The sequence below is a fragment of the Actinia tenebrosa genome, unplaced genomic scaffold (genome assembly GCF_029948245.1).
Source record: "Actinia tenebrosa isolate PJP-AT-01 unplaced genomic scaffold, QUT_ActTen_1.0 PGA_scaffold10__47_contigs__length_13832649, whole genome shotgun sequence".
NCBI classification, from domain to species: domain Eukaryota; kingdom Metazoa; phylum Cnidaria; class Anthozoa; order Actiniaria; family Actiniidae; genus Actinia; species Actinia tenebrosa.
Window position 1 is genome coordinate 6527574 of NW_028292570.1, and position 24371 is coordinate 6551944.

Here is a 24371-nt window from a genome sequence, read left to right on the forward strand (position 1 = left end):
CTATGACTTGTCTAATTTGGTAGAAAGAAAGACGGTGGATTTCAACGGACGCAAGATCAATCTTGTTTTGGAATTCATATAATGGGTCGAACTGAGGACAAGCTCAAGAGGAGTTACTATGGGCCCGAAGGCTATTGGAGAGGAGCGTCAGCTATCAAGAAACTTGCAGCCGCGGCCAGGATATCAGAAGAAACGGCTAAGAACTGGTTAAAAAAACAAACCCTCTGGCAGGTTTATCTTCCCGTGCCCAAGTACATTCCCAGGCCCAGCTTTACCGTAAATGCCCCCAATGAAGTTCATCAGGCGGATTTGCTCTTCTTACCGCACGACAAGGTGAAAAGAAAGACCTATAGGTACGCTTTGACCGTAGTTGATATCGCAAGCAGATACAAGGACGCCGAACCCATAACCAGCAAGGATTCTGGGAAAGTCGCAGAAGCCCTAGGTAGGATTTATAAGCGCGTCTTGAAATGGCCCAAGCTGCTGCAAGTGGATTCGGGAACAGAGTTCATGGGCGTGGTTACTAAGATCCTGAAAGACCACGACACTAAGATTAGGAGAGCCGAAGCAGAGTACCACAGGGGTCAGAGCATCGTCGAAAGATTCAATAAGACCCTGGCCGAGCGCCTCTTTGGATACCAGTATTGGAAAGAGCTGGAAGATCCCTCCAAACGCAACAGGGAATGGACTCAGAGGCTCCCCCAGGTCGTCGCGGCCTTGAACAACGAGGCGGCCAGGGCTACGGGGATGAAACCCAAGGATGCTATAAAAAAGAAACACGTGGAACACAAGTCCTACGTCAGAAGTTTGAGGGCGGTCTTCCCCCAGGAAAAAAGATTAGGCGATGTCACGGTTCGATATCTCTATGAGCCGGGCAAATTAGAAGGAGGATCCAAAAGAGCTACGGATCCTAATTGGTCTTTGGAAACTTACCAGATCCAAAGTGCAATAGCTAAGAAGGGCCAGCCCATCTTGTATTATCTTCATGATGGTCCCACACGTGAGTTCGTCAAAGAAGAACTGCTTATCGTGTGATGTCCGAATGCTATCGTATGGATACCATCATCACACATCCACCTCTTGCCGTCAAATGCGGACAGTGACACCTTCTCCTGCGTAACGTTGTGTATTTGATGTCCGTAGCTGCGCAGGCTGTTCATCTTGTGGCTCTGCTCCTTGCGCGTACGTAATACGTTCAAGTAGGACTCGTGGGTAATGTCCTTCTTAACGACGTACTTTTTTACGCCTTTGGCTTTCTTTTCCGCGCCGTATAACTTCAGTACGCTGTACATCTTTGGCTTTAGGCACACGTACTCCACTATGGGCCTCCCGGACATTTCGTCCTTCATTTTCCCTATTACCTTCTTATTTTTCGCGGATTAAAGGAAGTGTTCCTTTGGGTAGGCGCTGGTGTCGTACTCATCGAGGTCCTCAAGGCAGTCCTGGTAGACGTCTTCCGTCTGCACTTCGAGGATTAAGGAGTCGGTGTCCGTGTACAGAAGGTGGCAGCGGTCTCCGTACTTTGGCCTTAGCTTATCGTAGTAAAACTCGTACATAAGCAGCTTTGATAGGTCCAGCACCGTAAAGCCTGTGTAAACAGGCTTGTGTAGTAAGAGGTTTGCCCTTTTCATGTGAATTACGTAGAAGTTCAGCATTTCTACGTAGCGTACAAATCCAGGTTGCGACACGTATGCTTCTGCCTCCTCTCTGGTGCTGGCTATTTTTATGCTTACCCGCTTGCGGATGTTCTCCATCGTCTTCCCAAAGACGGAGTTGTTCATTAGTTTAAACAGATTCTTTTCAAAGTCGTTTTTCGCTGCGGTGCGTTTCTGGGTATTAAAGTCAATGTAGGGCTGCATCCACGGCTCCTGCGTAAACTTCAGCACGCGGTGGATTTCCTTCACGCGCATGCCGTGGCGCACGTAAAACTGTAGGTTGCGGTAATGCACCACGTACTTTCGCTTGTCCATCAGGTTCATCGTTAGCTTCCTGTAGAGCTTGTAATTGGGACACATCTGCTGCTGCAGCGGAGACAGCTGCGCAAATGGTATCTCCACGGCCTCTGGTGCTAAGGGAAACTCGTTGTGGGTGTCATGCAGGTGCTCGGGGTATTCCAGATCCATTGAATCCTTTGCGGCTGTCCGGCCTCACACGCAGGTAGTAGTCTATCTCCCGTGGCTCCACCCATTCGAAGTCCCTTACCGGTAAATGCTGCGACATTGCCCAGCCGTAGAGGTTGTTGGCGTCCAGGTAAAAGATGTAGGTGGTTGACTTTTCGGGGTCGTGCTCTACCAGGGGGTTATTTGCTTTTGCGTGTCGCCTACTAGGTCCGCAGACGCCTCCGCGGATACCGTCTTCCATAAACCGGTACATGTCGTATTCCGTTAGTAGATCCAGTTGTGCGTTCGTCTTTTTCAACAGGGCGCTCCAAGAGAGTCCGGGTGCTGTGTAGAAGTTTGCAGGGTCTAGGCTGTAGTACTACATTGCCATCTTCCGAAAGCTCTGAAAAACGTCCGCTAATAAAACAACGTCAGACCTTAAGTAAATGTCGTGATAGTCGCCCATGGTTTGGCAGTCGTGCTTCTGCCACACGTCTAACGCGTGCTGGTACTCCTCGTCCTTTATTCCGGACTCGTTTAAGGTGCTGTAGAAGCGCTCTTTTGGTGGTAGGGGCTCTTCAAATCGCTCCCAGGAATCCATGTATTCGTATGTGTAGACTCCTTTCCTTTCCGCGCCGTATTGACTGGAAATGGGGAAGTTGGTGTTGTATTTCACAAGGTTCGCTAAGGAGTCCGCCATGAATTGCTGTGAATCTAAGAACTTCAGCTTGCCTATGGTTACAGACATGTAGCGCTCCTTGTTGTTGGGTATGCACTTAACGTCTGAGCCGTCCGTGCCCTGAAGAAGGAGATGAGAATCGTATCCGCGAAGGTTGTGAAAGAATACGGGAATCTCCATGTCTGGATCCACATGCGTTCGACATCTCCAGTGCGCGGCTCCTATATATTCACCCGTTGCTTGGTTGTAATCCAGCACCTTATCCACGTAGAAGTCTTCCATAAATCTTTTATGACAGTGGATACAGTGCGTCGATGGCTTACCCGCTTTCTCACCCTTCTTGTAGTACGTCCCACACTTAAAGTGCGCTTCTCCTAGGTATTTTCCCTCCTTATCCCAAGCTTTCTTGGCTTGCCTATCGTATTGTAGAAGCCTCTGCTCGCATACGTGACATTTCTTAGCCTTGGCATATGCATCCTGACATTCTTTGTTAAATACAACATTCTTCTTACGCCTTAGCAGCCTTCTTATTTCCTCTTCCTCTTCCTGTAGGGCTTCTAAGAACTTGTTTGCTGCGTTCTTACCTCTGTAAATGACTGGTCCATCTGTTTTCCCATCTGAGCGCGCTACAATGTACCCGTATGAGCAAATCTCGTGCAGTCCTAACCTTCTTGTGGCACCATTCCTTTTGTCTTCCTTGGTAATAATTGCTTCAAAGTCGGCGTAAATCACGTATGGCATCTTGTGGTCTGCAAACTCTAACTCCTTTTGCGTGGGCATTTGTATCCTTTGCGCAACTTCTTCTACTCCTCGACATATTTCGTCGTGTTCCTTCAGGGACTTCAAGGAGGTAAACGATAATAAGCAGCAATCGCAGAAGTATTTCTTGCCTTTGTGTTTGGTGTGTCCGTAAAACAGTCTGCTATTATGTTTAACCCATAAGTAGTGCCCACCGTGGTAGAAAAGGTGTATTCGTTCTCCTTTACTCTTTGACAGCACTAGTGGCACTATCGTTTGATCTCGAACCCCGTAAACGTTAATGGCTAGGTCATTTTCCTCCTCGAATATGGGAATATCTATCAGCTGCATTGGGAACTCCACGCCATCCCACTCCAAATCCTCTGTTGGGTACTTGCTTGGTCTACATGGATCCTTATCTACTGGATACAGTGCGGATCGTATTGCCCACATGAAGCATCTGTTGTCGTCGTTCTTCACGTTAACTATGGCTTTCTTCCTTTCTATCCACGTTGGTAGTGGTACATAACTTCCTCCTCGTATTGGTACGTACCTGGCCATGCTAACCTCCATGCCTTCTACCTCCTCCACTGCCCAACCTGATCCTTCTTTCGTGTAGTTAGACAGCGACTCCATTATTGCTTCTAAGGCTTCGTTAAGTAACCTGTTCACGTTTGTGGACTCTAATATCACTAACGACTTTGATCGCAGCATTGCTGTCGTCGTTACCTCATCTTTTGATAGGCTTACCTCCACCATTATGCTTGCTTTCAACGCTCCTAATTCTTCTATACCTTTTCGAAGAGTCCTTTTAACCTTCCTTTCTGACTGACGCTAAAACTGTCTAACGTCAATCTCACCGTTACCGGGTATCGACACCGCTTCAAAGTTGCTTTGGGATTCCATCTATATAATAGGAAATATTTTATGCTTCATTCCAAACCCTTTTCAAATCATAGTAGTCATACTCACAATCCTGACAATGCCAAAACAATTTAACCTTAGTCTTAAACTTCTTACCACATCCACAATTATAGCTGCTCATACATTTCGTTTTCATCTTCAAATGCTTCTTTAAGTCTGCTTCTTTCTTAAAAGTCCTCTTAAAATCTTCGCACTCCATATATAGACTAACATATTTAAGTGGTTGCGCTGTTGCCCTCAACCACACTTGGGATGGGTTGTTTCCGTAGGTGAATTTTTGACACGGTGTTTGCCCGTGTTGAGATTGCGCTGGAACCCCCATTCCCTATACTACTAACGAAGGACTAAAGACGATTTAGCAAGAGGTAGAAAACTTAAAAGAGAAAGCAGATCATCGAGTACCATTGCACTCAAAACTAGGTCATGACCGCCTTATAGTTGCGTTATAGTTTTACGAGTCCAGAATCGCCTTAGTTCTTGAGCTTGTATAAGCGTTTTCATCATTTTTTGTCCGCCATTAAATATGCCATGACTATCCGCGCCAACAACAACTTTCAAGGTTTCCCGCGAACAATTTTGGTCCCAGGCCTCGCGCGGTTTCCTTCCTTGACTCCAAACCTCAAAACGGGGTTCGCTCGGTTTAAAAAAGTGCGTTTTCTATAGAAACTGGTGACTAAGACCGTTGTTTCCAAGCCAACGAGGAACCTGGCTATTCGATATGGCGGACGAAAAATGAAGAACGATTGTAAATTTGACACAATTCTCGAGCGATTCTGGGCTTCTCTTCTCAAAACCAGCCTCCACAGTTACTGAACAAATACTTCAAAAATCGCATATCACATTCAAAGACGAAAGAAACAAATGCAGGATTCATTTATGGCAGTGAATGAACATCAAATTTCCGGTGCTCTTTTTTCAGAAGGGCATTTCTTAATTGCATTGTCGTACTTTCCATACAAAAGGACGCCATTTTGACACATTATTTACTCAAAGAAAATCGCTGGATCGACCAAGAGCTAAAAGCCAAGATTAAAGCACACTAAACTGTCGTTGTATTACTCTTATTTTCCGTTGCAACATTTTTTTCTTGACTCTTCCCCGTTATTGCTATCGAGAGTGGAAAGTACGAATTCTTCCTTATTCTTTGTAATTCCTTGAGGTTAATTAGCATGAAATGTGACAGGCGTGCCGTGATTTAGTATGCAGATGAGTAAAATCACCGGAAGTGACCCGGAATTGTACGCGATGCTTTACGAGATGCTCGTTCCTCGGACCAGTTGAACTCGCCGCTACTAATATCTATAGTAAATCCTGGGAAGAAATGCTAACGATATTTGCAGTGGTCAATATTCTTCTATTTTTTACGTTGCTATGTCCCACGAGCTCTGCAATTTAGCGAGAATATCTCAAACCGAATTTAAAACTCTGATCGTCCAAAATTGATTATGAATTAAATCTAACGTGCTTTTTCTAGGTTGGAATTTAATCAATTTTACAAATTTAAGAACGCTTCCTTAACCATCAAGCTTTTTAATAAAGATCTATAATATTAAAAAACGTTTGGTTGAGGAAGCATTCTTAATTACATGGGGTAAAAAAATTTTTTTTTCACGTGGTATAACATTGACATCACGTGGACGATTTGAAATGTACTTGCGGTTAACACAATCGACGCTACAAAGGCGATTAAAAATTTCCAACTGCCTTGGTCTACTGGGAAGAGTAGTATTTCCAGGATTAATTCTCTACCTTTAACAATTAGATATGAACAGAAAATCCTGCTATGAAGAAAAGACACAGAAAAATGTCTGCAGAAGTAAGTTTTAATTTGGACCCGGAACACTTTTTTCGTTCGAATTACGTCACACTTAACAGCTCTATTTGAGTCGGAACCATCAATTCCGTCAAGTGAAGCAAATAATGTTTGAATCAGTTGCCGAAATTAATTGATGGGATTCCTGTGTATCGACAGTGTTTGGAATTTGATTTTTGCAGAGAAGGGAAAGCCGAAGCATCCAAGGAAAACCCCTCGAAGCACAGGAGAGAAACAACGAACATCTAGTAAGAAGAATAGTTTATGACTATATGAAAGCAATGAGAATATTTCAATGACAAATTAGGAAAAGAAAATTATTTTTTCTTACTAACACATCTGGTTTTGTCGTTCAGTGCCTAGCAAATTTGGCTAGTTTATAATGGTAATTGAACTGAGTGGAGTGCAATTTGGTCTGAAATCAAACGCGCGATTACAAAATCGCACGACCGCGTAGCGGGAGTGCGATTTGTAATTGCAAGTTTGATTTCAGACCAAAATTGCACGACACGAAGTTCAATTACCACTTTATTATATCCATTTTGAAATCTTTTTTGAAAAAGACGTTTTTTCCAGTTAAACCGACATGACTTACAATCTAAAACCAGTCGATTCAAACATGCTGTCAAGAGAACTTGTTTATACTGATCGAGCAATGATTCTCATTTTGAAAACCAACACTTTCAATCCAAAACTAAAATGAATTTATATCGGACCAAAAGGCATTACATGTATTAAGAATCGTTTACTTACATTAAATAACAAGACAATCTTGCCCAAAAGGGTTATAATGAACTGGCTGTTGTCCATATTACAGCCAATGCTCACTGCTTGTATTTTTACGATTTCTGTTCAACATGTTTAGATCACACTTGTGCCCACAAAACAGCAAAAATCAAAGGTTGTTTAGTCCTTCGGTTGTCCTTAAGAAGTCACGTAGCTCAGCAAAAATCTTATTATTATAAGAAAAACTTATTTAATGACTGTATTTTCGATGTGTTGTTATGCTTTAAAGATTGAAAAGGAAACCACTTTCCACGATCAATCGCCAAGAAGTCACATTCAAAAGATGCCGATTGCATTTTCTCCCACTGCTTTTCGCTGTAATATCTTCAACTGACTTAAGCAGTTACTTTACAAAGATGCTTTTGACGATTTTAAGTGATCAGTTGGTCTTTTAAGTCCTTTTTACGGGTTTTTAAGTCTTTTTTTAAGACTTTTTACGGTAAAATCGTTCTTCAGAAAATTTTTTTTGAGCCGTGGCTCTTTTTTTCGCAAGAAGCGGTGAGCTCAACCCTCAGATGGATTCCTTGATATAATTGGCTAGAAAATGACATGTCTCTCTTGTGATTGGTTCATATCAGTTGATGTGCAAAATCGTGCAATTTAGAGCTCAAAATCGTGCAATTTAGAGCTCAAAATCGTGCAATGTATGCTGAAATCACTGCTGCAGGGAACCAATCAGATTGCAGGATTTGCTTGTGATTTCAAAATGAATGTAATAAAGCCTAGTAATCGCCAGCTAATTTTCTTCTCTTTGCCGCTAATCCAGCACTCTGAAATCCGGAATCCAGTTTATAATGGAATCCGGAATCCGCTACTTTGAAATTCAAAGTCTACGCTCTAGACCTCGACCTAGACTGAACCGATGTAGCCCCTCCTGCACTGTGTAATATCTCCACCAAGAATATCTGTCGTCAGATGCAAATTAACGATATGGAATCCGGAATTCGCAACACAAAGGTTTTGGAATCCGGAATCCAGCGCTTGGAATCCGAGATCCACCATAAGTCCGGATTCCCTTACGGGGGGCGACCGCTACCAAATCATTTACTTGTTTAACTTTCATTGCGGAAAGAACACGTTTCATATAAAGAGATAAGACTCTTCATATGGAAAACCAAACATCGTTAGGTAAAAGAAGTAAAAGTGAGCTTATATTTTGCTAAGCTTTTTTTTTAAAAACAAGGAAGACTTTTAGATATCTTTCTACACGAATAATTTATTTAATCATTAAATGAAATATAAATTTTTACCAAATATTCAACTGTTTATTAAGCTGTTCGAGCAAGTATGATTATAAAAATGAACTTAAATTTGTGTTGTTGAAAGATGTTATTGTATAAAGACCTACTAGACTTTCACTCTAAAAAGCTAAAAAATATTCAAAAACATTTACAAACGCCAATTTACTGCCAAAGAAATGAGTCATTTTGTATTTTGCATTGCCTTTTGCATTATTTTTTATTTTGTCTCAGTTGTTCTTGTCAACTGTTTAAATGAATGTAAGCTATGTTGTTTTTTTAAAGTAAACCTCATTTTTTGCTCACCTTAACCAGTTTTCAAGTCTGTTTTTTGTTCTTGATTTGTCCTAAATCTCCAGATTTTCGATCTCAATGAAAGACATTCGAGGTAAATTTCACTAAACTTGATATTGTATTATGATCTGTACTTAGCTTTCGTTTTTCTTTAAGTAAAAGAGATTCAAAGCCTAAAACTGTAGGCCTTGGAAAACTTTTTGTCGAAGAATCTTCCAAGAACAAAACTAGCCCCTGGGGGTGGTAGTAAGTTGTGTACAAAATTCCTAAGTGGGAGAGTATACTCGATCAAAAAAAAAACAAAAAACAAAAAACGATGTAGTGCATTTTGATTCGATTTCACTGCATGGTTTTTATTATGGGAGAAATTATCATCATTTCGAATAAAAAATAATTGAAGATTTTTTCCCCGATCTTATTTTTACCTTTCAGTTTCATTCAAATTGTTCTCCCTGTGACTTCCGTATCGGGAGCTCCGCTTTTAGCCAGTGTCTAAATATATATATTATTCTCTTGCTAGTAACTATAATCCATGATGAAGAAAGATCCGAAAGATGTTGATACCTATTTTTGTATGCAAGAAGTGGCCAAATACGACTGCCTTTATAATCCCTGCAGCAAAGACTTCATAGACAAACAAAAAAATTGAACGCCTGGAAAAAAGTAGCTGAAGTTTTCGGTATTCTGCCAACTCAAGCTGAAACAAATACCCGCAGACTCGCCTTGCATGACCTTTTTCGATCATATGGAATCGGTCGTTTTTCGATCGTTTGCGATCGTACGCTCCAGTGAGCTCCACGATCCTGCGATCGTTCTCGATCGTTTACGATAGTTTTCGATTATATGGGAAACAGGCTTAAGTGGGAGAGTAGTAAGGTCGAAAACAAAGACTCGTGCAATGAAAACGATGAAGTGCATTTCAATTTGATGCATGGTTGTTTTCACTATGGGGACATTGTCTTCATCTCTAATTTTAAAAAATAATTGAAGTTTTATTTCCCCGATTTTATTTCCACTTGTAAGTTTTATCTAAATTGGGTTTCCTCTGCCTTTTTGGAAGCTTTACTTTTAGGCAGTTCAAATTTATAAATTAAATTTACATATTACCCCCGATCCCGATTTCACGAAGAAAACCTGGCGACACTCTTAGCCTTGTCCTGACTCAATCAACCCAAATGTTCTTTCAGGGTTTCATCTGTGAGTTAGCCGTGCACTGACTTTGGTCAGGTCAGATTTGTTTCAGAATTCTATTTGGAGTTAGCCGTGCACTAACTTAGATCAGATGAGACGTTGTTCAGGATTCTATCTGTGAGTTCGCGGTGCCCTGACTTGGATCAGCCCAGAGGTTGTTTCAGGATTCTATCTGTGAGTTAGCCATGCCCTAACTTAGATCAGCCCAGAGGTTGTTTCAGTGTTCAATCTGTGAGTTAGCCATGCCCTGACTTAGATCAGCCAAAAGGTTGTAATCATTATAGTCCTGATTAAATCTTTCTTTGAGACAATCTCATTTTGTCAAGCCCTCTTGAACTAATCCAAAATGCTGTTAGCACATAGTTGGGTAGTGATATTCAAACACGTCTCTTGCGTCGTCCATTCTTTATTTAAACTTTTAATTAAACTTTTATTTAAACAAACACTAGCAGCTATATGATAGTGGTTACTTTTCTTCGTTACTCATACAGTAGACAAATTTTAATTCAAGCTTAAAAGGTTGAATTGAATTATCGATTACGCTGTTACGATCAAATTTTACTTGATCTCAGAGCAAAATCATTTAAACGTTTAAATAGTTTTTCTAAATTCTCATGTTTCATGTAGATACTTTGCCGATGAGCCAGGACTTCTGGCTGACTCGGCTTTAATGGGGATTTCAGCACGTTTTTTGCGACAAACCCAGACTCCTGGAGGGCAGTCGTCAGAAGTGTACTCAAAATCATCACTTTTAGCAGGATGTGCCAGAATGGTTTGCGTGACCATTGTCACTAACAGTACAGCTAGAAGTGGTATTGCAGAGTTCATCTTGATTTTCTACGAAAGGTAAGGAAGTGATTAGAAAAAAAACATTCATAACATAATAGTTATTTGCAGACTATATGTTTGCACGAATGAAGGCTAGTCAATCATGCTACAATAATACGTGGATATTTTCGACAAAGAGACAAAGAGATACATTGATTTGTCATATTTTGTAGTTTCGGTGCTCTTAACAAATCTCATAAAGTCTAACACAAATCCCTACAAAAATCTATTTTCTCATGTGTTATTAGAAAAATTTGCTTCTCTCTTGCTCTACAACTCCTAGCGTATTCATATTGCAGCACAGAGACATGCGCATGCGTTTTATATTCCTTAAATATATTGATGGAAAGAGAGAATCATAGGAAAGGAGGGAAAGAAGGAAGAAGGCAAAATTACCTTGAACAGTAGTAGCTCCCTCGTAGTAGCTCAGTGATTTCGGTAGCAAAATCGATAAAATGATGTTCAAGAGCAACGCTTTAAATATCTGAATTTTCAACGTTGATGTCTTCTTTCCACACCGTATATTATTCGTCGGTGTGCAGAATACAAAGATTATAAAGCGGTGTTTACTGAATGAGAAAAAGGTCCTATATCGGCTCTCTTTTCACCATGCGATGAAAAGAAGCAAGTCCTTTCTCGATCCATTCGTGATTTATTTCCAAGCAACGCGTCCATACAAGCGAAATTTTACGGCGGCATCCGTTTTTTTCCCTCCTTATTTTAGAAGGCACTTGAGAAGACCACTCACAAAAACTCGTGTCATCTCTTCGTGACTAAAAAATTGAAACAGTCGTATTCCAAATCTTAGGCTTTTCCTGAAGAATTATTACCCCCGATTCCGATTTCACGAAAAAACCTCGCGCACCCTTAGCCTTGCTACTGATGACTTTGATCAGCTAGCCGTGGCCCGACTTAGATCAGTAGATCAGCCCAGAAGTTGTTTCAGGGTTCTAGCTGTAAGTTAGCCGTACCCTAGGCCTGACTTAGTTCAGCCCAGAAGTTGTTTCAGGGTTCGATCCGTCAAATAGCCATGCCCTGACTTAGATCATCCCAGAGGTTGGTTCAGTCAGGGTTTGATCCGTGAGAAAGCCTTGCCCTGACTTAGATCAGCCCAAAGGTTGTTTCAGGGTTCAATGTGTAAATTAGCTGCCGGTGCCCTGACTATTTAGATCAGCCCATAGTTTGTTTCATGGTATGGATAAATATTTTTGAAAAATTTCAATTTAAAATTTAAAAAATGCATTCTAGTCTCGGTCATAAAAAGCTATAGTTTGTAGCGGAGCTCCCGCGCGGGCCGAAGGCCCGCGCGAGCGGAACACCATAGGTATAGGATATGGTAAACTATGCAAGTAAGTTTTCGTGGTCATCGCATGGGGACCCGTGCGTAACGCTAAAAGTGTCGCCCGCCAGGTGTACATCGCGTTTCTGATTGGTCGAGCTTTCAAATCACACGTCACTTGGAAAATGACGACTTTTTTAAACAAGCTTTTTAACTATCACTTTTTTGTATATTGTAAAAACGAAACAAAAAATCATTGAAGAAATCATGGAAAAAAAGAATTCGCCACAGTGTGAAGATAGAGGTTATGACATTTTCTATTTTGTTTTATTTAGTGTAGATAACATAGCTTCAACATTACCGGAAAACGAGCAACAAACTAGCATGACGAACGAGCGAAAAAAAGTACTTGTTTTGCTTTTATGGTAAGAGTATTCGTAGTTCATACATGATATAAAATAATCATTTGAAAAAGCACTTTTTGAATTCCACAATTAAACAGATCCAAGAGATTTTTGACAAAGTTTAAAGCTAAATAACATTCCTAAAATTACCGGCAAACGAGCAACTAACTAGAATGACAAACGTGCGAAACAAGTGTACCTGTTTTGTTATTATGGTAAGAGAACTTTCATTTTGAATTTCATTCAATAATTTTATATCTTTCTACAGATAATTTATCTAAATATTGAATGAGTTTTAAAATTACACCAAATATTCAACTTGAGCTTAAATTTGTGTTGTTGTGAGATAAGTTATTGTATAAAGAGCGGTACCGCTTGTCTTTCACTTTCAAAAGCTAAGAAAATATTAAAAAACATTTCCAAATGCCAATTTACTGACAAAGAAAATTTTATTTTGTATTTGCATTGCATTTTGCGTTATTTTTTATTTTGCCTCAGTTGTTCTTGTCAAGTATAAATGAATGTAAACTCATTAGTTTTTCAAAAACTTTTGTTGTTTAACAAGATGAAAACTGGTAATTAAAATTGAATTTTCAAAATCTAGTAAGCTTATGTTTTCAAGCTTCTCGAAAAATAGTTAAGACTTTTGTGAATGAAAATACGGTTCTTGTAAAAACATAAAACTTTGATGTGGATAATCTAAGCTTATGTATTTTGCTCACCTTTTTTTACCAGTTTTCAAGTCTGTTTCATGGTCTTGATTTGTCCATAAAAGTTCGGAAATCTCCAAAATTTCGATTTCAATGAAAGACATCCGAGGTAAATGTCACTAAACCTGATATTGTATTGGATTATTTGTAGTTATCTTTCGTTTTGTAAGTAAAATAAACCAGGAATTCAAAGCTTTGAAAATGTCGGCCATGGAAAATTTTGTCGAAGAATCTTCCAAGAAAAAAACTAGCCCCTGGGTAGGTTGGTGGTGAGTTGTGTACAAAATTCTTAGTGGGATCGGGAGATTATTTTCGCGCAAAAAAACGATGTAGTGCATTTTGATTCGTTTTCAGAGCATGTTTTTTTATTATGGGAGACATTATCTTAATATTGAATGAAAAAAATGAAAATTTTTTTCCGATTTTAATTTTATTTTCCACATTCATTCAAATTGGGCTCCCTATGACTTTTGTATCGGGAGCTCCGCTTTTAGGCAGTGCCTAAATATATTTAATAAATATGCCTTGAATTATTGGATGCCGAGAGGGCAAACACGCAGAAAATTTATAAAAGCATAATGACAGAATTACGTTTTCAAATGATTATAAGTTTTGGAGTTTCGCATATTCAATTTTCAAAGTTCCAGAAAATTCAGTTGATTTTTAGATGTGCTTCATTTAAAAGCGTAAAGTTATATAAAAAGTCACCCTGACAGCTGTGCAGTCTATAAATTTTCCAATATTTGCCCCTCGGCATTCCTTAATATCTTACCTAAAACAATAGAATTAAAGATGGCCGCCGTATCGGTACACTAAAGTTGGTTTCATAATACATAATTCATTTTTATCTATACTTGGAGAACATTGTAGTCACACTTGACGTTTAAAGAAAATTTTCCTGTTTAAACTGAAAAAAATGAAGAAAAATTACCGAGTTGATGAGTTTTTTTAACATGGTTTTTTTCTATTGCCGTATTGGCCTTTTTCCAGGTAATTGGTTCTTGGTTGACGTTCCCGTCAAGTTCAAGTTTAGATAAATAAAGTAAATTGCATTTGAAAATATACAACACTGACCTGGAAATAGTAAAAACTAATCCATGCCGGCAGGTCAGTGGTTTATAACATGTTTAGCTATACACAATTTTCATGCATATGTAATAGTAACAATACGAAAATGAAAGAAAATAACTAAATGTTATAAATGTTTTCAAAGCACTTAACAACCTATCTCTATCTCAAGAAAACCAGCTTATGAACACTTTGAATGCACAAGGAGCCGAGAGACTGAAAAATATCTTGATCTTTGATCGAAACTGGAAGAAAGCTAGCAGTGCAATACTTGGAAAACTGTCTTTTTAGTTGACCCTGAACTATAAGTGCAAACTTTGTGACTCTTGTCGTAGTATTTTGTACTCGTAGTTTCGGGCTATTGGAAAACAAATTTCGGTAAAAATTTACCGTAACTGGAGCGTAAAATTGCCGATGCTCGTTTGTAAAGTAAGCCTAAGTTTCTTACCATAGATTTCTTCATTCTTAGACTATATGGAAAATGCTTAAAATCATTTTTTGACTTCTCTAACACCATCAAGGGTCAAGCAAAAAGATTATAGTTTAGAGAAATAAGATCATTGTAATAGAAAGCTTTACTCGTCGAAATGTAGTACAATCAAATGTGCTTCAAGACGACGTATTTTCCTTTTTTAGAGGAAAGACAATCTAAAATGACAAAATGCTTTAAATTGAAAACGAATTCCTGTGACGTCATTTCTATGTTTAATTCTGTATAGAAAACATGGTTTTGACGTCATATCTATGTTTCTATACTCTGATAAAACATAGCTCTTCAGCCAATCAGAACGCGCGTTCGTGAAAATCTATTATATAAATAAAAATAGCAAATAACAAATAGGGATTAATTAGGAATATTTTTTAAATATTTTGTTTCTAAAAGCCTCCTATATTGAGGATTGAGATTGATTGATACAAGTTAATATATAAATTTAGGCACTGCCTAAAAGCAGAGCTCCCACAGGGAGCCCAATTTAGATAAACTGAAAGGTGAAAGTGAAATCAGGGCGAAAATCTTCAATGATTTTTTTATTCAAGATGAAGATAATGTCCCCATAATGAAAACCATGAAGTGAAAAAATCAAATCTAAATGTGCTACATCGTTTTCTTTCAGCGAGTCTTTGTTTTTAAACTTACTTCTCTCCCACTTAGGAATTTTGTCACGTGTACACAACCCACCACCAGCCACCCCAGGGGCTAGTTTTGTTCTTGGAAAATTCTTCGACAAAGTTGTCCATGGCCGACATTTTTACGCAATCATCAATCATTAATCAATCAATCAATCAATGAACTCCACGATAGATAGCTCAGCAAGCTGATTTTCAGACATGTCGTGCTTACAAATGTGTCAGTTAAATTATCTTGTATTATCTCGTATTATCTTGTAGAATTATAAGATAAAATTATAAGATGAAATTATAATAGAAAAAATAAAGAAAAGCCATCTAGATAATTATAAATGCTATATAATGTTGTGAGAAATCAAAGATATATATATATATATATATACACCTAACCAAACAAATTCTGTAACTTTAGATATATATGTCTTTTGTTCTCGAGAGGCGAAATAATAGAAAAACAAAAGATATATATATATGTAAAGCTGCAGAATTTTTTTGGTTAGGTGTATATATATATATTTGTATATGTATATATATATATATACACTTGATTGCAAAAAGGTTGTAATATACATTTATTCAAATATCTAATGAGATGCAAAACTTAAAAAGTAACTCAGTTGTTTGGTATTATTTGGTCTTATTTATCTTCTATTGTATCAGAGACATAAGCATTTCACAAAGTCAAGTTAAAAAATATTTAAAAGCAATAGCATTTAAGCGTGTTTTACATTCTGCGTCTCATTTGATATCTTGCATCTCATTAGGTATCTGTATAAATGTATACTGCAACCTTTCTGCAATCAAGTGTATATTTAGCAATTAGTCGCCAAAGGCGAAGTGAATATCGGGGAATGCTCGCTTAACAAGAGAAACGAACTCATTTCTTCGTGTAGACATTGTAGGCGTTGTTGCGTAACAACTGAACTGGCATAATTATGTAAATAGCTATATAATGTGAATGCTTTGCAAAATTCAAACATTAAAATCTTCTGATGAGTGAGTCCGACTCACGAAACAGTTCTGTAGAGAACAAATTATGGTCGTGTGACTTCTTCACTTCACACACACACACACACACACACACACACACACACACACACACACACACATATATATATTTGTTTGAGAAGAAAAAGTCAAGACAACATTTTTCCCGACAAGCCTGTTTCGTGAATTGCTTCACTCTTCAGGGGATTTAATGATAAGAATATTCGTTACCATCATCTATATAGAAAAAGTATACATAATTAATTAGTGAATATAGTTTAGCTGTTGCGTAGTAACGCTTTTTTTCTGTGGCGGCATGAAGATACAAGTTCATTTCGCTTATTTAATGCCTGCCGGCATCAACAGACGACTGTCATCCCTTTCATCCGATAAAGCATCCTTCGACCGAGCTGCCCCTCCATATCAAAAAGCACTTGACGAAAGCGGATACCAGTATACCCTACACTACGAATCAACCGCGACCACAAAACGCAAAAACAGACAACGAAACGGCATACTCTGGTACAACCCCCCATTTAGCAAAAATGTCAGCACCAATATCGGACAGAGATTCCTTGGCCTAGTTGATAAACACTTTCCTAGAGGCCATAATCTTAGGAAAGTCTTTAATCGTAACACCATCAAGATCAGTTACAGCTGCATGAACAATGCCAAAAAAATCATTGACAATCACAACAAGCGCATTTTACATTCACCGAGAGACGACAACGACACCGCAAACAACACAAAGGACAAGAAAACATGCAACTGCCGACAAAAGAACAATTGCCCGCTTAATGGAAACTGCCTCCAATCATCAGTTGTATACCAAGCCACCGTCACAAGAAAGGACAACAACATTACCGCAACATATATAGGACTCACAGAAAACGACTTCAAAACAAGATACAGAAACCACACCGTCTCATTCCGCCACGAACAACATAAAAACTCGACTGAACTCAGCAAATACATCTGGACTCTCAAGAACAGTAATATCAGCTACTTCATTTTATGTCGCGTCCTATCTTCAAGCTCCGCCTACAACAGCTCCAGCAAAAGATGTAACCTTTGTCTTAAAGAAAAGTTTCTAATAATCTATCGACCGGAACTCTCACCATTAAATAAGCGAAACGAACTTGTATCTTCATGCCGCCACAGAAAAAAAGCGTTACTACGCAACAGCTAAACTACATCCACTAATTAATTATGTATACTTTTTCTATATAAATGATAGTAACGAATATTCTTATCATTAAATCCCATGAAGAGTGAAGCAATTCACGAAACAGGCTTGTCGGGAAAAATGTTGTCTTGACTTTTTCTTCTCAAACGAATATTCTGCTCTACTTCTATCGATGTATTGAGCACTATTTTACGGAAAATTGATTCACAGATTTCTTTTATATATATATATATATACACACACACACACTATATTCTAGTATATAAAAATAAAAAGAGAAAACAGGCAACTTCTAACTGTTCCAAAAAATTGTATTTAACGTTTCGGCCATTCGGCTTTCTTCAGAAAAAATATATATACAGATATATACAGGATAAAAAGTAAAAAAGTAAAGAATGAATAGCCAAACAGCTAGTAATTAAAGGGGATAAGAACAAAAATATGATGTAACCAGTAAATTCAGACGAAAAGCATCACGGGCTACATCAGTCTTTTGTAAGATAATGAAATATAAAGAAATAAAAGTGAAAGGTGCAACCACCACGGGGAATGGAATAACAAGGAAGGTTGCAGCAATCTATTGTAATATAGAAAAAACACTAGAATGAAAACTGAATTCTACGTTTAGATTTAAATTCTTGTCTCTTGTTGAGGCCATTGGGACGTAACGTACGTAACTGCGTGGCCCAATAGGCCTCTCGAGACAAGAGCTTAGCATCAATATTATCTAAGTCAATAATTTGCTCTATGCAAATGAACGGGAATTCACTAAGTTAATGAGGACTACTATTATAGTGAATAGCTACCTCACAGTTAGTTTTGTTGGTGAACATTACTGATTTGTGATTTCGAAAGCGAACTTTAACTTGGTTGGACTACACTACATACACTATATACACTTTATATATACACACACCTAACCAAAAAAATTCTGCAATTTTATAATTTCGACATGTACATATGTCTATTGTATTTCCATCAAACGTTACTGACAGTTGCTATGGCACCAGTTACGCTTGAGTTCAATGGTGATAATTTAGCTTTGTCTTGAACCTTCACGCCTTTGCACCTTTGCTTTGGCACCGATTACAATAGAGAACAATGATCACCATTGAACTCAAGTGTAACTGGTGATATATATAAAGGGGGGCTTTAGCCCTAACCCTCCACTTTTTAAGAGAAATACAAGTGATGATTTATGATTTATATAGCGCCCTTTCTATATGGGTATAATCAAAGGTGCTTTACATTAAGTTGTGAATGACAGATTGCTTTTTTTGCAATTTACAAGCATGAGTTATTTTAAGAAAGACCCTCAGTGTTGGTCCGGCCGGGACTCGAACCACGACCTCCCGCACGAAAGTCCGATGCTTTTCAACCAACTGAGCCAACCGGTTGGCGGTTGTCAGTTTAAAAAAAAATTTCGTATTATCTTATAGAGTTATATATAAGATATGGTAATTAGATTTGTGTTGTGAATAATAAATAGTCGATCTAGAAACGGCGTCGGGCTACTTCAAATGCGAAGCCCACGCGAAGACATCAGTCAACAAGTAAAAGACATGAAGAACAAACACAAAACGGCAAAACTTCACCGAGAAAAAACTCCACACAATCCACGACAACGGGATAGTAAACCATAGCAAAGTCCAAATAACCAGCAAGCGAGACAACAACAGGCTAAACCCGAAGACAAGAGAACCGAGAAATCTTGTTACTACTGTGGCAGCTCAGGAACGCACACACCAGGTCAAAACTGTCCAGCATAGGGAATGCAGTGTTTATGTAAATGGGGGAAATATAACCAGACCTAGATAGCAGACCTAGACGCAGAGATGGAACCTGACAGCGGAGCTTGTGCCAATATCATGGATGGATACCAATTTAGAGCTCTTAAGCACAGATCCCAAGAGATACAAGAGCTATTGCCAACCAAAAAAAGAGTAATTTCTTTACAGAACGAGCTAGAAACCAAGGGAGAATTTCCTGTAATACTTAGATACAAGACCAGAGAAGTAAAGAAAAAATTCCTAATGATAGAAGGGAAGATTGATTTACCACCACTTCTATGCAAACAGACACTGCTGGACCTGGGGATGGTCAGAATTGAACCAGACGGAACACTCAAAGAACCGAACGACCTGAGAATCAAGACGAACAACTTCAGATCAAAACGAGAAACTACTACCAGAGTACAGCGCCACATTCCAAGGAATCGGTTGCTTCAGAGAGAAAGCCACAGGAGAGAGCATGCATGCACCGCGTCAAACTTGTGATGGACCTAGACGCAATACCAGTAGCACAGAAACAAAGAAATGTACCCTACCACCTACAGAAACCTCTGAAGAAATGGCTAGATGAAGGCGTAGAAAAGGAGATCTTCAAGAAAGTCCCACCAGGCGAAGCAATAATATGGTGTTCTCCCTTAGTCGTACAGCCCAGAACCAACGTTTACAGAAACCCACAAGGAGGAGCTAGAGCCACACATGATAAGAGGCAGTATTGACATGAGAATTCCCAACGAATCAATGAAAAGAAGCACCAAAGATCGACGATGTCATATACCACCTTCACGACTGCTTTCTCGAAACTCAATCTTAAGCAATCTCAATCTTATCATCAGATGACAGGGGATGCAGAAACCAGAAAAGTAGTTACTTTCAGCAAACCATGGCGAAATTATGGCATTATCTTTGGAGCCAAATCATCACAAATCGTCTTTGATGAAGCAATGTTCAAAGTATATGGAGATATATTCCGCACTGCCTCAACCAAAGAGACACTGAACAAAGAGGAACAGATAAATCCTATAAACAGTACTACAGAGAGCCAAAGATCACGGAATCACACTTAGCAGAGAAAAGTGTGAGTTTGAAAAGGAGGAAATCTAATTCTTTGGACACGTATTTACAAAGAACGGACTGCGACCACCACCTGACAAATTAAGAGCAATCAAAGAGTGCGGAGTACCCATGAGCCAAGAATAAGTAAGGAGCTTCTTAGGAATATCCAGTTATTTAGACATCTTCATCAAATACTATGCAAGTTTCGCAGCAACACTCCCCCAGCTGACGAGAAAAGAGAACAAGTTCCAGTGGAGAGAGAAAGAGCAGAAAGTATTCTAGAGAATACAATACAGCCTATCTGACGAAAAGACAATGGCATACTTCGATCCAGACAAGCAAATCATCCTGTGGACAGAGGCAAGTTACGGATGGTTATCGGCAGCTTTTCTCCAGAAGACAGAGGCAAGTTACGGATGGTTATCTGCAGCTTTTCTCCAGAAGACAGAGGCAAGTTACGGATGGTTATCTGCAGCTTTACTCCAGAAGACAGACAAAGGTATACAACCATGCAGTACATTTTATGAGCCGCACGATGACAGATACTGAGAGAAAGTACAGCCAGACGGAGAAGGACGCAATTGCCATCAAGTGGGCCAAGAACCGACTTAGAGTATACTTACTCGAAGCACCAAGACCTACATCTGTCTTAGTTTTTTTTGTTAAGTTTAACTAAATGTTAACTTTCCTTTTTTTTTTTTTTTTTTTTTTTTTTGAAAACTTTTGTCGCCCCAAACACATTAAGAACAGTTGAAAATTTACTGATAAAATCGAATCTTAAAATCTAGTAAGCTTAGATTTTAAGCATCTCGAAGAATAGTTAAGGCTTATATGAAAGGAATAAAAATTATTTTAATGAAGTATTAGGATAAGAAATGTAGTAACTCGACGCCATTACTTGATCAACTATTTTATTCTTAACACAAAGCTAAATATATATTTAGGCACTGCCTAAAAGCGGAGCTCCCGGTTCCAAATTAGGGAGCCAGGGAGCCAGGGAGCCCAAATTGAATGAATCTGAAAGGTGAAAATAAGATCGGGAAAAAATCTTCAATTATTTTTTATTCGAGATGAAGATAACGTATGCCATAATAAAAACATTGTTTTCTTTGCGCGATCACACTCTCCCACTTAGGAATTTTGTACACAACTCACCCCCACCCGCAGGGGCTAGTTTTGTTCTTTGAAGATTGTTTGACAAAGTTTTCCAAGGCCGACATTTTTATGCTTTGAATCTCTTTTACTTAAAAAAAAAAACGAAAGATAACTACAGATAATCCAACACAATATCAGGTTTAGTGAAATTTACCTTGGATGTCTTTCATTGAAATCAAAATTTTGGAGATTCCCGATTCTTTTAGGACAAATCAAGACTATAAAACAGACTTGAAAACTGGTTAAGGTGAGCAAAAAAATAAAAAATAAAAAAGCTTACTTACTTCCTTTACATAACGATGTTTGCCTTTCCATAGGAATTTTGATGTCTTTATATTAAATGTATTTTTACCGCAATGAAAATAAAAAACAAATGCATTGGCCATGGTAGCATTAGAGAGAAAATTGGCTGGAGATCATCAACTGACTAAACTTGAGAAATGAAGGCTCTGAACGTTAAAACCATATGTGTCATCAGTTTATGAGTTTGTTGGTTCTCTTCTGTGCTTCGAGGGTTTTCCGGGTTCTCCGGTTTTCCTCCCTCCGCAAAAATCAACTCCTAAATTCTAATTCGAACATGGAATGAGGGCCACAGATTTGTTAGCCACTGGCTATTACGTGCTACCCTCGTGAAAAAAGGACGTTATATTTAAAAAAGTTTTCTTAATATCCTAATACTTCGTTAAAAATTTTATTTCCTTTCATATAAGCCTTAGTGAACTACTTTTCAAGAAGCTTGAAAACTAAGCTAACAAGATTTTGAGGTTCGATTTTACCAGTTCTTATCTGTTTTCATGTGTGAGAAAGATACGGAAATCACGAACGACAAACGTTTTCAAAAAACAAAGTTTATATTCAGTTATTAAACTTGACAAGAACAACTGAGACAAAATAGAAATAATGCAAAACTGTGCATAATTTCGTTGTCAGTAAATTGGCATTTGTAAGTGTTTTTGAATAATTTTTTTAGCTTTTTAAAGTGAAGGATAAGGTCTTTACACAATAACATCTCTCAACAACACAAATTTAAGCTCATTTCATAAACAGTTGAATATCTGGTGTAAGTTTACATTTCATTCAATATATAAATAAATTATCTGTAGAAAGATATCAAATTATTGAATGAAAGTCTTCAGCTTTGTTTTGTTGATGACACCCGCGACAGGAGACAAACAAAGCTGCATTTTTCTGGAACGAAAAACATACAACTGAATTGTATGAATATTTGTTGTAATATGCTTTTCGTGTTATATTTCATCCAGCATTGAAATAAATTAAGCTTATCTATAGAAATATTAAAAGTTTTGAGAGAAAGTCTTTGATTTGTCGACTTCCTCGAAAAAAATGCTTGTCATAAAAATATAATAATATACGCTTTGTTTGCTAAAAAGAACACACCTGAATTCTTGAAGAACACTTCTTGATCCATCTTTGACTACATGGAAGCTTTTTTTATTTGTTGATGGTCTATAACTTGTTGTAAAGCGATTTTTTCTGTGCATTTGAGAGCCGCATTTGCGAGTAGTTTTGCTTTGACATCAAGTGGGATTCCTGTGTTGTTTACACGGACGCCGTACGGACGGAAGTGACGTAGTGGTCAAGCCATGAAAAATCAACTCGATGGCTTACCTTTAAAGTGCCTATCACCCTTCTGACAATATTTACAGTATTGATTCTACATAGGGTAAGATGTCGAATAACCCGAAAAAAATTCATAGTTTGAGTGCGGCTTCTTGAAGTTATAAAGGCTTTTCCATGCCATATGCTAATGCGGTGACGTATGAGGAAGCATTTATGGTTATTTGTTGTTCCTCGTAATTCGAAACACCGGCTTCTATGTGAAAGATAGCTTGCAATAATTTCTATAAGAGCAATGGACAAAACAATGACGTATTTTAAATTTAATTTTATCTGTGCCAGTAATGTTTCGTATATTAAATGATTTCTCCTCATACGTCACAACATTAGCATATGGCATGGAAAAACCTTTATAACTTCAAGAAGCCGCACTCAAATATAATTTCATAATTCTATAAAATACTACATATATCCTTTTCTTTCTAGACGAATTTCTGGTTGCTGGTTTCTATTTCATCCGCTGTGTTGATGACTGTGTTGACTAATTTGCTGGCATCACGACTTACTGTCCGTCCGTCTGTCTGTCTGGATCCTTGGATGGCGCAGATGATATAGAATATGGGCTCATATGGTGTGCTCTCTTGTTCTTTTTCTCTTGCTTCACTAACATGTGGTCTCCGAACGTTCCTGAAGTACAGGAGTACATAGCCAAAAAACATAATTTATTTTCCATCCAAGAGTAGATAGCGAATGCTCAGTATCGCCTTGCTTTTTCCTGTAGCCCTCAATCAATGGTGGGAAGAAAGAAATTAATCTAAAGAAACAAGAAAAACCCTAGAGGCATGACAGTTCTGCTTTCCCTGTCCACTACCAAAGTTGCGAGAGCATTAATGCATTAGCGGCGATACTTTAGCACACATACCTCTAGTGCTTTTAAAACATTTTTGAGAAATCCTTGTGTGATGAACTTAAGAGCTGAGTGAAATATTTGAATTATTTACTTGTAAATAAGATTTGATGCCGCAAAAACGACTAAATATTTTTATTTTTAAAGCAATTGGCTCAGTGTCATTATTCAGGTAGCATAATTAAGATATACATGGCCGAAAAACAAAATTCATTTTCCTTCAAAGAATAAGGAGCGAGTTCTCAGTATTCTGGTTTAAATACCAACTAAGCCCTATTTCTAATGTTTGATATAGGGTTGAATTTCAATGGGAGAAAATTGGAAGAAAACTAAAGGACCAAAAAAAAAAAACCTCGAGGCATAGACAGTTCTGTTTTCTCTGTCCACTACGAAAGTGGCGAGAGCTTTAATGCATTAACAGTTATACCTTAGCACACGTACTTCTTGTGCTTTTCCAATGAATTAAAAAAGAGAAATACGCATATGAATATAATACCTGAACAAAGCACACTCTCTTTAAAAGATTTGTATATATT

General features: G+C 38.2%; 2 long non-coding RNA genes across 2 annotated transcripts; one reads left to right on the plus strand and one right to left on the minus strand.

Annotated features, from left to right (window-relative positions):
* Positions 1–10152: 10152 nt before the first annotated feature.
* Positions 10153–12060, minus strand: LOC116299367 (uncharacterized). Its single transcript, XR_004197459.2, has 2 exons — positions 10987–12060; positions 10153–10599 (listed from the first exon to the last, which is right to left on the minus strand). It is a non-coding gene; the product is annotated as an uncharacterized LOC116299367 (long non-coding RNA).
* Positions 12061–12125: 65 nt separating this feature from the next.
* LOC148912876 (uncharacterized) lies at positions 12126–23981 on the plus strand. Its single transcript, XR_016119204.1, has 2 exons — positions 12126–12294; positions 23415–23981. It is a non-coding gene; the product is annotated as an uncharacterized LOC148912876 (long non-coding RNA).
* Positions 23982–24371: the final 390 nt, after the last annotated feature.